The 17,719-nt window shown below is 38.4% G+C and overlaps 1 protein-coding gene across 2 annotated transcripts in view; it reads right to left on the bottom strand.

Annotated features, from left to right (window-relative positions):
* The window catches only part of NCK2 (NCK adaptor protein 2), an 86,822-nt gene that overhangs the window by 44,095 nt on the left and 25,008 nt on the right, over window positions 1-17,719 (bottom strand). For both annotated transcript variants that reach the window (XM_065829543.2, XM_071807914.1), the window contains one exon: window positions 10,309-10,380. The gene's annotated coding sequence lies outside the window, so the exon portion shown is untranslated. The remainder of the gene's footprint in view (window positions 1-10,308; window positions 10,381-17,719) is intronic.

Below are 17,719 nucleotides of genomic sequence, written 5' to 3' on the forward strand. Positions count from 1 at the left end.
GAAGGACAAAGCTCAGAATCACTGTGTATTGCTACGTTTTACCACTAATCCCTTGAAACACTGCTACCTACTTTTCAAGGGATTTCACTTTAAACTGTCTACAAAATGCTGAAAATAAAATGGAACTGCTGACCTTCTGTTCCCCAATAAAAATATCATACCTTCGCTTTTTAATTAGAAAGAAGAAGAGATGTTTGTTCAGTTCAAAAAAATGCATTTATTCCCAACCAAAGCTGTTTTGGGAAAAAAAAAAGAAGTACATTGTCCATTTCTAGACAATGTTCACTTTATAGTCCTAAGCAATTTATCAATTGCTTTACAAAAAACCCCATTCAATCTACCTCATGACAGTAGGAAAATGTGAAAAATATGTATACTAAAACCATTTTTAACTTTCTAGCTCACAAAGCACTAAGTATTTTAAGAGCTCTGTTCAGACTCTGTTCCTCTGAGCTTTCAAGTGTACCATCATTTCAAATACTGAATAAATTCTTAGACTTCTGGGTTGGTTTTTTTAATCAGGTCATCTGGACCAGAATTTTTAGCCAATTAAAAAGCGTGCACGTGGCAGGGGGAAAAAAAAAAATAGATACTTCTCAATATAACTCTCAAGACAAAGTTCTGCAGATTATTACCTGAATCCAGGGTTACCGAACACCTATTTCTCATATCTAGGAGAATTTCTCAAGTAAAAAGTTACTTTCTAGAAGCAGGGTCTTTGAATAGTACAGGTAAAAATAATCACCGGATGCAAGATACCATCTGCAATTCTGTGCTTATGTATGCAACCAAAGACATAGCTCGAAAGATAGTGTTCAGTTTCATTAAGAAACCGCTAATACCATTCAATTTATTCCTACATAAATTGGCACATCTTCCTGAAGAAGACTGGACCACAAGACAGTTACTCGGAAAGCTATCTTTTTAATTTCCTGGTAGGACGCATACCAAGAGAAAGCACAATTTAAATGACGAGACACTCCTGGATCTTGTACAAGATATAAGTGAATGCTGCAGTTTCACAAGGCGCTTATTTGGTCAGACCAGCTGTTGTGCTGATGCTACACAACCAGCAAAGTATCAGCCCAAGCAAGAAGGCACCAGCCCAGTCTCTCCCCAAAATTATCTGTTCTCCTTCCACCTAAGAGCAGTTCAGAGTCAAGACAGCAATCTCCTCTTACTGTCCCCAAAACATAAATGCAGTGGAAACTCTACCTCTCACACTTTTCCAAATAAACCAGGTCTCAAAACAACCTGTCCCATAGCTCTGAATCTTTTAAAGTCACGACTGCACGGTCTTGAATGTTGGCAGTATTAATTCATTTCAAACAAATTATTTCTCACGTATCAGTTCAAATGAAGTCCTCCTCCAAAAACAGTACTTGTGAGTGCTCTGCCACATGATCATGGCAGCAACCCAGTGTTAATTCCTCAGTCAACTGTGAGGGACACAAAACTGAGAGAAAAAGCCCATTCACCAAGGGTGGCAAAGGATGAAAGGGGATTTACCGAAACCCTTCTGTGCCAGGCATGCTCCAGAGAATGCAGGCTGCTGTAAGCATGTTAGGAAAGTGCTCCTTAATTCTGAACTCTTACCTTGCAGTTCAGATGTCAGCAGCACTGCATCAGCTCACACAACCTAAAAGTTGTTCCGCTACTATTACCCCAACATGATTTTCCACCGCAACAGAACTGTTGCTCAAAAAGATAAACTGCTGAAAGTAAACTTACTGGATGAAGACTAGGAATATCTGACTTTTTCTATAGAAACAGTTACCCAAACCCACAAATAAGCAATGAGAAGACTTTGCATTTCTATGAGAAAAAGATATATTGCATAGGGATCAGCACTGCCTGGCAATGCCAGACTCTGATCCTCCTTTATTCTCACTCTCAGCTCCAGTGCTTAGACAAAATTGAATCTTTCCAAACTCCTCTAAATATCCTAGTGTTTTATCTTCTACCAGAAATTTCTCCACAGATCACTTTTCTGAAGAAAATGTTCCTGCAATAAGCAAATCGGTTCAAAATTAAACATTTGGCTTTGGCTGCTACATCACATTTCCTTTCATCCAGAAATGTTAGTTACTTTTACACTGATGAGATGTCCTATCCTCACACGCTCACACACTCACACACTTTGTTCCTTACTCCCACCAGATAATAAAATGTATCAACAAATGTGAAAGGGAAATTATAGTAGCCAAATAATTTCCAAAAATGGAGAGAGACTATGGGGATTAATATCTGTACTAGAAACTAGGTTAACTAAAGAAAACCAGGTTCAGAAACACAGGTCTGAAATTTGGAAGTTTAGCCATGGAGCACTTGTTCCTTCTAGATGAATACAAATTAAAAAAATATATATATTGCTACTGAGTTTCAATAAAAGTAACTATGTCATCATTGTTCCATATACAATTTTAGTTGAGAGCCACACAAAATACACAGTACTTGACAGCTTCTTGTAGTACCTTAGTATTACTTGTAGTCAAAATTCAAGAGCGACATGCCACAACCCCGCTACAAGTAATTCTACAACAGAAGTAGATGATTCCAGACCTTACTAAGAGAAGCCCATAGCGTTAACCAAATCTGCATCAGGCCTCAATGAAAAAGGCTTTTTAAAGAAAAGTCATAGCCAAATATCAGGAGCTGTGGAGCAGCATATGAAAGGAGTAGTCACAAGTTACAATCCCTTGGTTCATCAAAAGTAGGAGCAAGTATATAAAAATTCAAATTATCTCAAGGTGGGGAAAAGAATAGGGAGGAAGGGGGAAGACACATGCATCTCTTCTTCACCTGGACCTCAGGGAGAACTTGCAGACAAGAGATCCCTTTTCCTTTCCTGCATCCCAGAACCTCTGAATGCTTCAAGTGACTAATACCAAGCATTTTTATTTTATTTGTTCTTGTTCTTAAGCTCCCTGTTGAAAATTAAGCTCTGAGAAACACTGAAGTGTTATTTGATGCCTGCTCCTCCAGTGTGTAGCACATTTAGGTTCAAAAACTCAAGCCTGAAACCAAGCTTTATTTCCCAAAAGGTAAGCAGTATTGTGTCATTGCATCAAATGCTGCCTTCAGCTTTTGTTACTCTTATTTTTAAGGATTCCATGGAATTAGTGAGGGTACTGACTCAGGATGCAGATAATGCCCAGCCACCACTTACAGGCCAGAATCTTTAAGCCTGAAAAGCAGCTTGCTTTGTGCCATCGTTTTCCTCTACTTCTCCTGAAGTGCAGCCAGGGAGCAGGTCCCAACAACCTCCTGATCTCTCTGCTGACACCTTTTTTCCCCCCCAAAGTTTGCACAGAGGCAGCTGCTCCTCACACAACTGGACAAAAGCCCAGCACACACATGGGATAACTCCGCTTTGGCCACATGGTGATGTGTTACCAGTTACACGTTCACAGCTCAAGTCTTCCTGAGGTCTCAGTAACTTACTGCAGTCTGAATTTATGTTATAGCAACCATGCACCCAAAGAATGTCTGAAGCACAAGCCAGCAGTTGGGAATGCAAGAGTCCATTATCCTTCTGACAGTAAATTCAATTTCTAACGAGCATGACTGTCAAAATCTTGCTTACAAACCCACTTTTTATAAACATACATATATACCCCCTCCCCAGGTTTGTAATTCTACTCAAAACATTTAAGTAAACTCAAAGGCATCACACCCTTTTCTTTTGAGATAAACACTTCAGCTTAGCAAACACCCTGATCTTCATCATTATAAACCAGCACTCTCTCTAGCAATAATGGAACAAACCTTTCCAGATCCTGTACAAATTCAGAGCTGGTAGAAAATGCCATTCAGATATCTTGAGGGAGAACTAACAAAGGAAAAGTAATATTCTGACTGTTTAATCTTGAAAGACAAATTCAGAGACCAAATATAAAGAGGTCTAACCCCTACTCAACAGCATTTTTTGGGCTGGTATGTGATAACTTGAGAACTAATGGTATGAAACAACCCATCTTATCACAGAATGTGCTAAGTGCCAAAGGACAAAAAACTTCTGATTTTTGTGCAAGATGGAGTTTCAAAAATCAGCCTCTTAGGAAAATACAGATCCTCCAAGCTACCTGCTGCTTCAGGCAAAGGATCTCACCAACATCACCTGCGACAGCTTGCTTGCATCAGAGGCAGATATGCAACTTGCATACAGGAACAGGTCTGTTAAGATGTCAGGATTTCACATTAAAAATTAAAAAAAAAAAAAGATCAGGCTATAGGTAAACTTCATAGGATAGTGGGAAGAGGTGGAATAAGTGGTCAAAGGGAAAATAAGTGCTAGAAAGAAATGCAAAGGCTTAGACTAGCAAGGGAAAAAATAGTGTGAGTAGCAATGATAGTAGCAGGGGATTTGCTGGAAGGATTGCACATACAGCTGCTGAATCAAAAAGCAGGAGTATGCTCTTTGAAAAGAAAGGAGGAAAAAAAAAAGAGGGTGACAGAGGGGTTAGAAAAGAAGCTGCACGGAAGTTCTATTATGGGGAGCAACTAAAACCAGCTGACACAGACAACAGCCTCTAGAATACGGAGGGATGAGAGCTGCAGGGGATCCCTGAAAAAAAAAAAAAAAAAAAGGGTGTGAAGCGAGAGCACAAAGGAAAAACAGGGGTTAAACCCAGGAGACTGCAAGAAGTCTGTGATGTCTTAAAATGAGACTCTCAAACTTAAGTAGGGGAAAGAAAAATAGACCATAAAAGGTCTATGCTTCGTGTTACTACTGGCTTAAAAAAACAACAGGACAAGCTTATTTTCTCAGTCTTCTCTGCTTAGTACAATTTAGGCTTTGTTACTACAGTGCAAACACTAATTGTAATCCAAGATTAATTAACCGAATTAGCAACAGAATTCCACAGCAAATACACTACACTAACCTTTAAATATTTTCTGTTCTGTGAAATCCACCAATTTCAGAAGTTATCCAGAGCATCTCTCGGTAACACACCATTTCACAGATATGAAATGAGATTAACTGCATGTAGCATCTCTTCCCATTTGTTAAAGGGCAGTATTTCAGCAAACCAAACTGTTTTTTTTAATATCATAATGCATTTGATATAATATATACTATTTCAATATGTTACATGGAACAAGTTAAGAGCACTACTGAAAATACACACATTTACAGTTGTAGCTGGTTTTTTAGCACACAGCAATTCTAACACAAACGACAAATCATTTAAAGGTTACCTCAAAGCCTCCACAACAGAAGAACAGCCTTCCAGCCATTATCAAATGGAGGAACAAGCCTTCAACTGATTTTACGAGTGACCCACACCAACACTGGATGCATACCCACTCCTGCAAACCACCAGCTCAAGCAGTCAGCCCTAAAGAGCTACAAAACAGGCATGGCATCCCTTAGAAACCTGAAGGGAAGGGATCTCCAGGAGGTGTCCACAAGCAGGAGATGACAACAGCTCTTTTATGGGGCTGTTAGACCTTGAAGTAACTCAGCAACATCAGCCTCGGCTGCTGATCTGCTTCCTCCTTCAGGAGGGTTTCATAGAATCATTGAATAATTTTGACTGGAAGGGACATTCAAAGGTCATCTAGTCCAACCCTCCCTGCAATAAGCAGGGACATCTGCAACTAGATGGGGTCACTGGCCCATCCCTGAGCTGATACAGCCCCATTCCACCACACAGAGTCAGCATAGGGGCTGCGCCCAGTCTCCACAGCCCAAAAGCCTCAAGCTGAACTCTCCCCAACCTACGCCTCCATGTACAACACTCACCTAAGTCATGAACACCTTCAGCATTTCCGGATACCCTCCCTGTGATGTAGCTTAACTACTATCTTGAAGAGTTTCTCAAGATCATATTCGAAGCCACATAAAAGTGCGGTGCACATTCAAATCTTCTAACCGAAATGGGTGTAACGCAGTGATATGTTTACTTAGAAACCACAGAAATACGGACTCAGTAATCCATTCTGCCACTGGCATTCCTCTGAACACTAGTCAAGACACTAAAGTTGGTCACTGTGTGCTTCGTGCTCAGTTCACGAATACGCTCAGGCACGCGCTTACCCTTAGCTTACTCGTATATATCTGGTTTGTATATATATAGCATAACTCACAGCCATATTCACAAGCAACATGCTAGATTCTTTTCAGCAGGCAAAGCTTTTTTTGGCTCTGAAACCTTGACACGCTGGATAAGAAGACAGCCAAAGTCCATAGTGGCTATCTAACCACAAAACTACTTCCACCAGGAAAAACGTAGTCATCATTTTATTTTTACTGAACTAAATGTTCACGTATTGATGAAAGCTTAACAGCGTTCTCCGATGAGGAATCCATATGGATTACAGTTAAAGTATACTGCAAAGGCCACTTGTGGGCTGTAACAGGCACCATTGCTATCCACAACCCTGAGTTGCACCTGAAGCTATCAAAGCTGAAAAAAACCCCACAACATACACAAGTGATAATATATTTTGATATTTATTATTAGTAAATAAAAGCATCCCTGTATTTGCATGCAAAGAATTACAACTATTAGAAAAAGCAATAGAAAAATCGTAGTGAAAAAAAAATCTAGAAAAGAAAGTACTGAAAGTACAAAATTCAGGGAAGATCAATTTAATTGGGGAGGTATATATGTGGTTATGGGCACGTAGGAGTACAATCGAAGTTTTCTTACCTTCTGTCCTCAATTATAGGTTATAAAGTATTATGCCACTACCATAACAGGCAGTATTCTATAAATTCATTATACTAAATGTCTGTAAATGCTTAAGTAATGCCAAAGTTGCATTCAAAGGTTTAAAATCAACACTTTAGGCCCCCAGGATAATTGATGTAATTTTTTTTTTTAAGGGAAAGGAATTCAGATACCCACTCAGTACATACCTTTCATTCTCTTAGTTACTGTTAGACTAAAAATTTCCCACAACTAACTCATACAAAACACTAAGAATAGGCATTGTTTTCCGTGGCTTTAAACAACTCAAAAAGTCAACAACTACAAACATGCTGATCCACACAAAAATACCAAGAATTATTTTGATACAGCATCTCAGACAGTGCCATCAAGCTGAAAGGTCTGTGGTGCTTCTTCCTCTTTCAAAGAGGAGAAGGAGGATCAGCCTTCCAGAAGCTGTGAGCAGGTCCCCCTCCAGTCTCACAATGTGAGAAGCGCATTCGTGTTGTGGTTATTCTGAGCACCTCTACAGACACGGCTTTCCACCAGTGTTGTGGTACTGTACCCACTGACATCTGATCGCAGTTTGGTAAATCTGCTGAGTACAAAAACATTGAGAACTTTGTTTGTACCTGTTTGCTTCTGATTTCATCAAACAATCTCCTTCCTGTGCACAGAGGTGCCCCTGAAGAACTGAGAAGCACCTCCCATAAAGGTGTATGAAGTCTCAAAAATTATACTGCTCAAGAACACTGCCCAGAAGATTTTCACAGAATCACAGAACGTTAGAGATTGGAAGGGACCTCAAAAGATTATCTAGTCCAATCTCCCCATCAGAGCAGGAACACCCAGATGAGGTTACACAGGAACATGTCCAGGTGGGTTTTGAATGTGTCCAGAGAAAGAGACTCCACAACCTCCCTGGGGAGCCTGTTCCAGTGTTCAAATTTCATCTAAACATTAACACTAAAATACAAAAAAGAACTGCTTAAGGCACATATTAATACTACAATCACTTCACAAAATACTATATTGTGAAAATATAAGATGCAATTTATTTTTTTTATTCAAAGACTGTAAGTGAACAAGGAAACAAGTTCAAAAGTATAGAATACCAGCACATGCACTATGATGTTCCAAAATAGTTTAAATGCTTTTAGAATAGTTTCAAGTTTGCAACAACTGAGTGATGGCAATAAATTGTCAGAACATTAGACTTCACCTGTAACAAACTACTGAAAAGAGCCAGCTTGCTCAGCTAGATTAAGGGACAAGCTGGCAGATCTTAACAACCACATACTAATTACACTGCACATCTAAGTCAACAAAATCCCATAAGGACACATTATTTTCCACAGCTTGGTGAAGGTTAAGAACATTTTGAGTGTCATTTGTGAACGCTTACTCTGTTGCCAACTTCATTTCCTTTTTAAATGCAAAAGGCTTCCCGTGTTCTGGTTCAACTGAGCATTTCAAGTGTAGACTTTACTGAGCCTGCACCTGCGCATTCATTTCCCTTTGAGAAAAGCATCAGAATGCTCCATGTTTTGCAGAATCATATCTTTACCCAGTTGAATATAGTCCATCAGAAACATGTAAAGAATGGAAAAGAAGTTAGACTGAATTTTGTTAATGAAATTAAGTGTTATCTCACGGCACACAGCAAGTATTCTGGGTACCCAAGAAAAAAGACACATCTCTACACCCTCCACCACTGAGATGTCCAAATAGTTTTCTCTCCTCCATTCAGTGAGCTATTATCTATTTATTGCCTTTTTGGGAACTGTATAAAACTTTCACCTGCTGTAAACACCTTCAATTTTTTTTGCTTGTTTTGTTCCCCTCCTCCCTTATTGTTTTAAAGGGCAGAAGAAAAAATTACTCAATTAGCCAAACATCACAGAAATAAGTTCAACAAATAAAGATGGCTCTAAATCCATAACCCAGATTCCAAACATCTATTTCCTTGAACAAAGCAGTGGATTTTTTAAATTATTTTCACAGAACATTTAAATGAAAACTGGTATAAAACAGGACAAAAGGAGATTCCAAAGATAAAACTCTGAAGAGTTTTGTATTACATATTTGAAATAAATACAAAATTTGGGTCACAGTCAGTAAAATACAAGATTAATTTTGAAGAGAAATTTTAGTAGAAAAGTTAGAATTATTTTACTGTCATTAAGTCTATAGTTTGATAAATCATTGGCTCTAGGATTGTACGTTTGTTTTGGTTTATATTAACAGCCTTTGCAAGAATATTTTAATTTTGTCACCTACATGACACACAAAAACTATAAAGAAAACTTACTGGACTCTCTACTCCAGAAAAATATTACAAAATATTTCTCACTATTGGTCTTTAAAAAAAATACAAAATGTTCAAGGCTATACTTTGATCTGTTGGAAAGGCCAACACTTAAAGACACATATCAGATAATTTGAAAATATAGTGAAAAAGCCAACTGCAGCAGCTCAGAGTTTCTATGTGAGTACTTCAAAATTTCCTTTTCAGTTTGAAGGAAACTGAATCATTTCCAAAGCATATGTAGATGCTAAACTTAAGATGGGATTGCATTTTTAATTCTAACTGGTTCACCTGCACTTTATTAAACAAATTAATTCTACTTTCAACACCTGATAACACTTTATTGAACAAGCATTTAACAGAACTCAGCAAAAATCAAGACAGATGAGGACTTCATACATTGCTTTCCATTTAAAGCCTTCAAAATGTCAATAATTAGCCTTCATAACTTCCTTCTGAAGATGGTAACATTATTTTTATTTTATAAATAGAGAATTTGTGTAAGAGATAATAAATCCACCTGGTAAAATAATGAATTAAACTAAGATTCCCAGTTTTCTGCTCCATGTCACAGCCACAACAACACTGGAAGTTCATTCAGTGTTCTTCCTTTTTGCTTTCAATTTTGGTACAGTTGTAAGGAGGTTTCATTTTATTAAAAGTTTCTGCTACTAAATCTCTGCCAAGCAACAGAGATCAACTACAGTTACTAGAAACTGACAAAAGGGTACATGAATTAACAGAAAGAAGACAATCAGACTCTACCACAAAATTAATCTTATGGAAAATATCAGCTTCATTAGGTTACCTCAGGTCTTCTGAGCCTGCCCAGGAAGATACTCCATATATACTGAATGCAATTCTGTTCTGCATTCACAGAAAATGCACAAACTTTCTTTCCTCTCAATACTTTATAAACTATTACTTAGTTTTTAAAATTCAGTCAAGGCATAATATTAAGCCTGCTCCACCGCCGGCTGTAGATGGCTGCTACTCCTCCACACCTCCTACACCATCCTGCCTATAGCACCTTCAGGGGAAAACATCCCAAGTCAAAGCAGTGGGTAACAGGAGGTGAGAGCCAAAAAAACAGTGGTAGCAATGTCTAATGCTTAATTAATAATCTGAGCTTATCCTTTTTTCTTGTCTTTTTTTTTTTGAAGAGCTAAAACGGCTTCGTCTCAGATCACTGAAGGAAAAAGACTTGCTATTTAACCATCCATATAGCAGTTTAAAAAAAAATACAAAGTACTACACTACATGAAAGCAAAAGCAAACAATACATCCAGTTCACTTGTTATCTTTAGTTACAAAAATAACCACCGATCTTGACTCACTCACCTTTGGCACACTGTTAAAAGGATCCAGGCAGCGAAAGGCAGGACTCTTCAACAAAGTTATGTAAACCACTGTCTGTAACAACAAACAACACATATTTTAGTTTCAGGAATAAACATAAATTATCTAGCTGAAGTTCTTCTATTTTTCATCCTATGAAAATCTCCTAAGAGATGCTGAAGACGAGGCAGAATGGCTCTAACTTGATTCACCTATTTAGCATAAATAGAATCCATCTTCATATTTAACTTTTCTTAACGAATACAAGGTTGATTTAACCACAGACAATCCAAACCATCAAGGAAAGAAAGCAACTACAAACCCAGCCATCACAATACAGAGGAAAAAAAAAAAAAAAAAATCAGTCAATAAACAGAATTAGAAGTTCAGCTCAGTTTTAGAAACATTACATTTGAAAAAACACCATTATTTACTGTTTCCTTCACTTCCACGTTTGTTTAACTTGCCTATACTTCCTAAGAAAAGAGAAATGCTGTTACACATGGAAAACTAAGGTGAACCAGCAAAAGGATAGCCTGCAGTTTGGCAGGACATGACGATTTCCACCTAGGAGGCACTGGCACACATCTGGATGTGTAACCCATCTGGATATCTACTGTGTGTGGTTTGGGCCCCCCTGGCACAAGAGACACTGACCCAACAAGAGTGAGCTCTGCCAGAGGTGGTGAAGCTGGTCGTAGGGCTGGAGAACTCTATTAATGAACATTCTGGCTGGATATAAAGAAGGAGGTATCACCATAAGAGTGGCTAAGCATGGCCATATACCTCCTGAGAAGGGATGAACCTTCTTCCTGGGGAAGTCTCAGATTCCCCTGTAGACTTCAGAGCTGGATAGCACACGCCTCCAGAAGTCTCTTGCAGCCTCCATCATTCTGTTATGTATTTCTAGCCACAACACAAACCTTTCAGAATAGACTTCAAAATATTTAAACAACTGATTCTGTTTTTTAATGATGCTTCCAACTCCATAGGATGTCTGACAAATTCAGGCAGTGTCAACCCATTAAGATTCAATTCAAAGAGAAGGAAAAAATTCCGCACTGCAGCCCCTGGCTCATAAGGACAACATATTACAGCTCGACCTGCTCAACTGAAGCCACTTGCACACAAGTGTTTCTGTTCAAAGTCTTCTCTGAACAGATTCCAATCAGTTGCCATTGTACAAAAACATCCTACAAAGACATTCAATTAAAAAAAGAATACTTCATAAAATGATCCCATACATCACAATGAAGGGGAAAAAGGTGCTGACAAATATATTAAAAATACCTTACACAGATGTGGAAGGCAACTTGTGAGGAACCAGTATTCAAACAGAAGAGGCTCCCAATCCAGTTTAGCACCTGTATGAAGATGCACATGTAACAGCAGAGAGCAGATGGGACTCGAGGGTGACGTGTCCCCTTCTCCTGTGCCACAGCGCTGGCTGGAACGTCTGTGGCCCCACCATCCAACCTGGGTTTTCAGCTTTCCACAGGCACAGACAGTGGGCAGCCACACTTTGCTACATCAATTTTCCTACATATTTACAGACCTTAACTGTGTTCTCACTGAAAACTGCTCTATATTTGAAATTACAAGACAGATCTCAAGTAAATGGGAAAGGTATTTCAATAAATGAGGCAACACTAAAACCCTGAGGCAGGGCAGATCTATTTTCCTACCAGCTGAATGTTTTGTAGTACATGCTTTTCTCCTGCCAATAATGCAAGAACAATTTTAATATTAAGCGGGAAAAGTGAGAAAATAGAAGTAATTTTGTTTCTTATTACAAGACCTTCTGAAGAGTACTATCTTTCCCCTTCCTACCTCACAAATCATCTCCTGCTCATTACCATCCACCACTGAAGTACAGTACCAAGCTTCTGAATCCAGGTTGTGTTTTTTGGGTTTTGCTACTTAAAGAAATACCCAACACCTCCCTCAATTATTGCTCCCGCCTTCACAACTGCACATTCGTGTATAAAACTTGCATTTGAAAGCGAACTGAAAATCAGTACTGTTAACCACCAATACCCGAAAAACTAACCTTGTATTTATTACTCAACTGGAGAGGAATTACAGTTGGGGAAAATAAGAGTCAAAATCCCATCTAAACGCACAAGAAAAGAATGAGTCATGTGTTTATCTCAGTATAACAATGGTAACTTCCTTCAACTTCCTTCTGTACAGCAAGATTTTTTTTTTCCACAGCTCAATTAACATACATTAAAAGTAGCTCAGAATGCTAATGGTGATAACGCAAAGAATGAAAGGAAGAAGATGCACAAGAAAAACTGATTCCTACCAACACTTCAACTGAAATAAAATGTTGTTAATCTAACAGATACGTGAGAGTAAAATGCAGACTGGTCTCTGTCCTCCCTGGGCTCAATTCCATTGCACTGTGACATCTGTTTCCACTGTTCTCCTGCTAAAAATCTTCACTTCGCTATGGAAGAGCCAGAGGAAGCTTTTTTGCTACAAGTCACACTAAAAATCACTTTCCCAGAAGGGCAACCAATTTCCACCCCACATCCCTGTAGCTCAAAGCTTCGTCTGAAACACTGTGACTTGCAGTGACTCAAACTCAGGATGGAAACCTGGACCACAAATAATTCACTTATACTTTATATATGCTCCTTGAAACCATCTTTCAGTTGTAAAAGTTCAATATCTTTCTTCTCAAAAGGCAGCAAATGGAAACAGTGGTTAGGGTTTGGGACCATCTGCCCCCAGGCAGAGGGTTTGCACCACACATGGGGATTTCTGGTTCTGCCGCTGTGTCCTACTAGTCATCACTCCAGACAGCTGTGTTCCACAGCAAAGCCAGGATGGGGAATGAGCAGTTAAAATTTAAGACTACAAAATAACCTCCATCAGCCTTCAAAAGCCTCAGAGCACACACGGCAAACTCTTATAATCCACTTACCAGAAAAACTGGCACAACATGGGAAACGAAGTCAACAACTTGTTTGACAGGCAGCAAAGCAACAAAGGCACAGAGCTGGGCAGTTGTGTCCAACGGCACCACCAGTGCCCATCACTTCTGTACCATCTAGTGTGATGTCCATATGTCATATCTCAATGCTAATACTGACACTACTGCAGCAATATCGGCCCTGCTGCATTTAAGATGTCACAGTTCCTTACCACTCCTGACTGCCTTCAGATCCTGTGCTGACCACGAGGCCCAGAGCAGAGGACCAGCTAATGACAAAGAAATGTCAGAGTACAGGACTTGGATGAACACATGATTACAAATATGCAAGGCACAAAGACAAATTTGTCTATATTTGAACAGCAACCTCAGTCACTTTTGTTTGTTTCCTAGACCAAGGTCTTCCGAACACAACAATTATACAAGTCCCACAGTAAAAAGCACTTGCGAATTGTCAGAAATAAAAGTCTGAACTTGATGCTTTCAAACAGGCACCAGAAGATAAATATCAGTAACATCTAATAAAATAAGCATCTTATATTTGTGTAGTCTTTAAATATTACAACCTTAAGAATAAACTAGTGTTCTTATAATGATTATATTACAAGTAACATCCAAAGTTATTAACTACTTTTCCTTTCACTAGTAGCTCTAATGTGCCCCATTTTCTTTATCCCCATGGCTAAAAACCAGATTCAGCCTTAGAATGACTATTTCAATGACAATTCTCTCAGGTTCTCTTCCCAATACGCAGCTAACTCCTATTTAAATTCTGACACGAAATAACTAAAATAATCTCTTTGATACTTAATATGCTAATACACAAGAATGACCTGACCATAAATGTGAACTGCACAGACTGAGAATTTTAACGCCAATGGTAAGGTATTCAAGTGACTCTGATAACTATGATAAAATTCAACATTTGACGTATTACTAGTGACCTTCTGGAGAACAAATGAAAAGCATTGCATTAATACAAATTCTCCTGTGGAGAAGATCATGCTGGCAATCTGCCAGTTCATTACACCATCTAGCTCCACTCCAACATTAAATATTGCCTTCCTTTGTAATTGACTGAAATACACTGGAGCAATTGCAGGTAACCACTTTGGGCTATTAAAGTATTCCATTAAGACTTATCCATTAGGCAGATATTTCAAATGAAATTATGTCAAAATAGGCTATGTTCAAAATATTTTAACTATGCAGACAGCTGGGAAGGCACAATCCAGTTCCATGAAGCAGCAAAAAGATCAGCTTAAGCACTCAAAACCTCAGTGCCTAAATTTGCTTAAAGGGAAAAGAAACCCACTGACTTTATTCAAGACTTTGAATATTTTAACCTCCTAGTCACATATATCCTCACAAACCTCACTTCGTATTACTTTCTTCTAAAGCTAAGAAAATGGTAATGTTAAAATATGCAACTATTCTTTAACTCAGATATGTCAAGGCATTTATTAAATGCCACATTTTGAAACCGAGTATGGAACACGGTGAAAAGAGAAAGCAAGACTACTGGATTCACATTGTATTTAAGGTTTCAAAAAGGCAGTAAATTGCAACGTTGAATTACAATGTGTATAACATAATGAAAACAAACAAAAAGATTAAAATCCTTTCATACTATATGCTTGACACAACTAAGCTTTTTTCCCTCCAAGATTACAGTTGCTTAACAGCAAGGAAACAAGTGAAACGGGGCATAAGAACAGGTTCACTGCCTTGCACACAGAAAAGACTGCCAGATACTTAAAACGCTGGAAAAGATGTAAGCCTGTATGCCAGCTCTGAAAATGATACTAGTCCTTGAAGCAAAGACAATCTCTGTGTTTAAATGGGCTGTTTTAAGTGGTTTAGATTTGGAGCCACCACCAGAGGCTGTAAGGGTTAGCCAAAGAAATTTCAGTCTCTTCAGAACAGTCCATGGGCAGGAGGTTCCGTATCTTCTCTGTGCTGCTATCTGGCGTGCAGGAGCTGCCGCACACCTCCCTGTGTCTGTATCAAAGAGGAAGCAATTAGACACATAGGTACCAGAGGTCGCTCAAACTTCTTTTTCCATTTTTAATTTAAATAAACATATACTTGGAGGGGAACGGGAACACAGCTAGAGAAGGCATGCAACGTCTCACACTTGAACCAAACGCAATCAAAGACGTGATGCTGACCTATGTTCTGATTTAACTCCGTTGTCAAATGTATATGCTGTGCAGATTCTGGCATATATGTTACATGTTTTCAAGAAAAAAAAAAAAAACCAACACTTTTACATCTACTTGCACAACCACCAAAATCTACACATGAAGGACAAGTAGTTCATTTTCTAAATAATATCAACATTTAAAACAAATACTGTATTTCCAAAACCAACTTCCATTACCAGCTTCCTCTGTAGTTGCAATTAAAATACATGCATAAACAGCATCTTTAAGTCGGAAAGAAATGAGGAGGGTTATATCTGTTAGTAACTGCATCTGCTAAAAATTCTACAATATATATTGTACAGATTCACATAACTTTATTAAGAGGAATCATGTGCTTCTTACATCTTTCAGCTAGAAGTTTTCCCCAAAAGTCTGAGCTATTAAAAAAACTAATACTGATACCAAATTACTATCTAAACTCACTGTAATACACGAATTTTTAAATTCCTGGCTTAAGAAGGATTTTCCCTCTTGATACTTACTGATACTGACCTAATTTAAATTTGATTAGGCTGCACTGCAACTTCCAGGGCAGTCCCTGCATGAGAAAAAGAAAAAACCCGCAAAGCAGACTGGAGAAATTGTGAATGGGAGGCCAAGAAGCCTCCGCCCAGCAAGGCTACAAACTCTTTGAGAAGACATCTAATATTGCAGTCTCAGAAACAAACAAAAAACCCACAACCAACAAAACCCCACATACACCTGTCTTTCTGTCTGATAGTCAAGCATCAAAATAAACGCAAGCTGTGTCCAGTCACCCTCTGCAAGGTGAAGGAGGCTCACAACAAAGGTACCATGCCATCAAAACAGCCCCAGGTTTTCTAAGCATTCTTATCCAAGAGCCATCTGTGAAAGGTGAGGTATTCAAACTCCATTTAATCTCAATTCCCCTATTCTTTCTTTTCTATTTACAATAAGGAATAGGAACTCACAACCTTTCTAATTTTCCTTATTTAAGTGTTTACAAGCTGGCTATGTAAGCACTTGTACAAATAACCCTAAAGCCCACACCAGAGAAGCAACAAAGGTCTTGAGATTTATGCTTAGGACAGCTCTCAGCACCTCGAGAACCCTTACAAATGTATCCTGAAAGAACTGAATTACCAATTATAATTACAGATAGATAAGCAGAAATGGAACTATACCTATCCAAGGCCATTCTTAAGCTTTGTAATACAGTAACTTTAAGGAAAGGATTAGACCTCAACCTCACGTAGTACCTAACTAAGCAAGCTTCTCAGGCCACGGCTTAAACATGAAATCATTATTTTGGTTTCCTTAATAGGATATCTTATTATTGAAATTACAAATTTGATTTTTAGAAACACCTTAGCACTGATAGCTAGGTATCTTTCTTCAGCACTTTAGAATTAGTATTTTGTACACATAGTTTAATAATCCGTTCCAGTGGAACCTGAGCTTTTTTTCTGATCAATACTTTAATTTTTTGTTTGTAAAAAACGGCACAACAACAGCCTTTTCCATTAAGTAAATCAGCTCAGAATCTTTGAGGACCTGAGTGGTTAACAAATCATCAGCCCAGGCAGCTGCTTCACAGTTATTTTTCCTATTGCATCTTTGCCATTAAAGTGTTTTACATAAAGACATACAACCCACAGAATCACACCAGTTCTTCCAAATCTCTCTAGTGGAGTCAGAGCTTTTAATTCAATACTTGTGAATTTCAGGGCTGCGAAAGATAACTACAAATAGCTTATTAATATACTCTTTACCGTAATCTAGTAATCTGTATATGTAAATTACTGAAAACGCACACCTCCACTGGAAAAAGGCATTCACAGATGCCTTTTGGAGAAGTGCAAACCATAGATTCTGATGAATTAGCTGGCACAGAAAGATGTGACGCTAGCTCACTATTAGAGAAACACAAGGTAGAGACACTTGGCTACAACTCTTAGTTATGGAGACAAACATATAAAACATGCAAATAAATTTCACATCTACACAGTTAGAGAAGATTTGCATTGGAGTAAGATGTAACAGAAAATGGACTATAGCAGGGGCTACAGAGAGACTACAGATCACTAATATGGTAGAGTCAAGTAAGGCAGAGTTAGCCCACTGGGAATTCAAAGTTAAAGGCTGACTGCAACCCATATTAGAGCTCCTGTTCTGATAACTTATTCATTCCTCTTTAGTCCAAAAAAAATCTTTCCTATGTGTACACTTAACACAGCACCGTCTGAATTTGAAATAATCATGCCACTGCTGTCTTGGTGCTGAAATATATGGATAGGGTGATGTT

The sequence above is a fragment of the Patagioenas fasciata genome, chromosome 1 (genome assembly GCF_037038585.1).
Source record: "Patagioenas fasciata isolate bPatFas1 chromosome 1, bPatFas1.hap1, whole genome shotgun sequence".
In the NCBI taxonomy this organism is placed as follows: Eukaryota; Metazoa; Chordata; class Aves; order Columbiformes; family Columbidae; genus Patagioenas; species Patagioenas fasciata.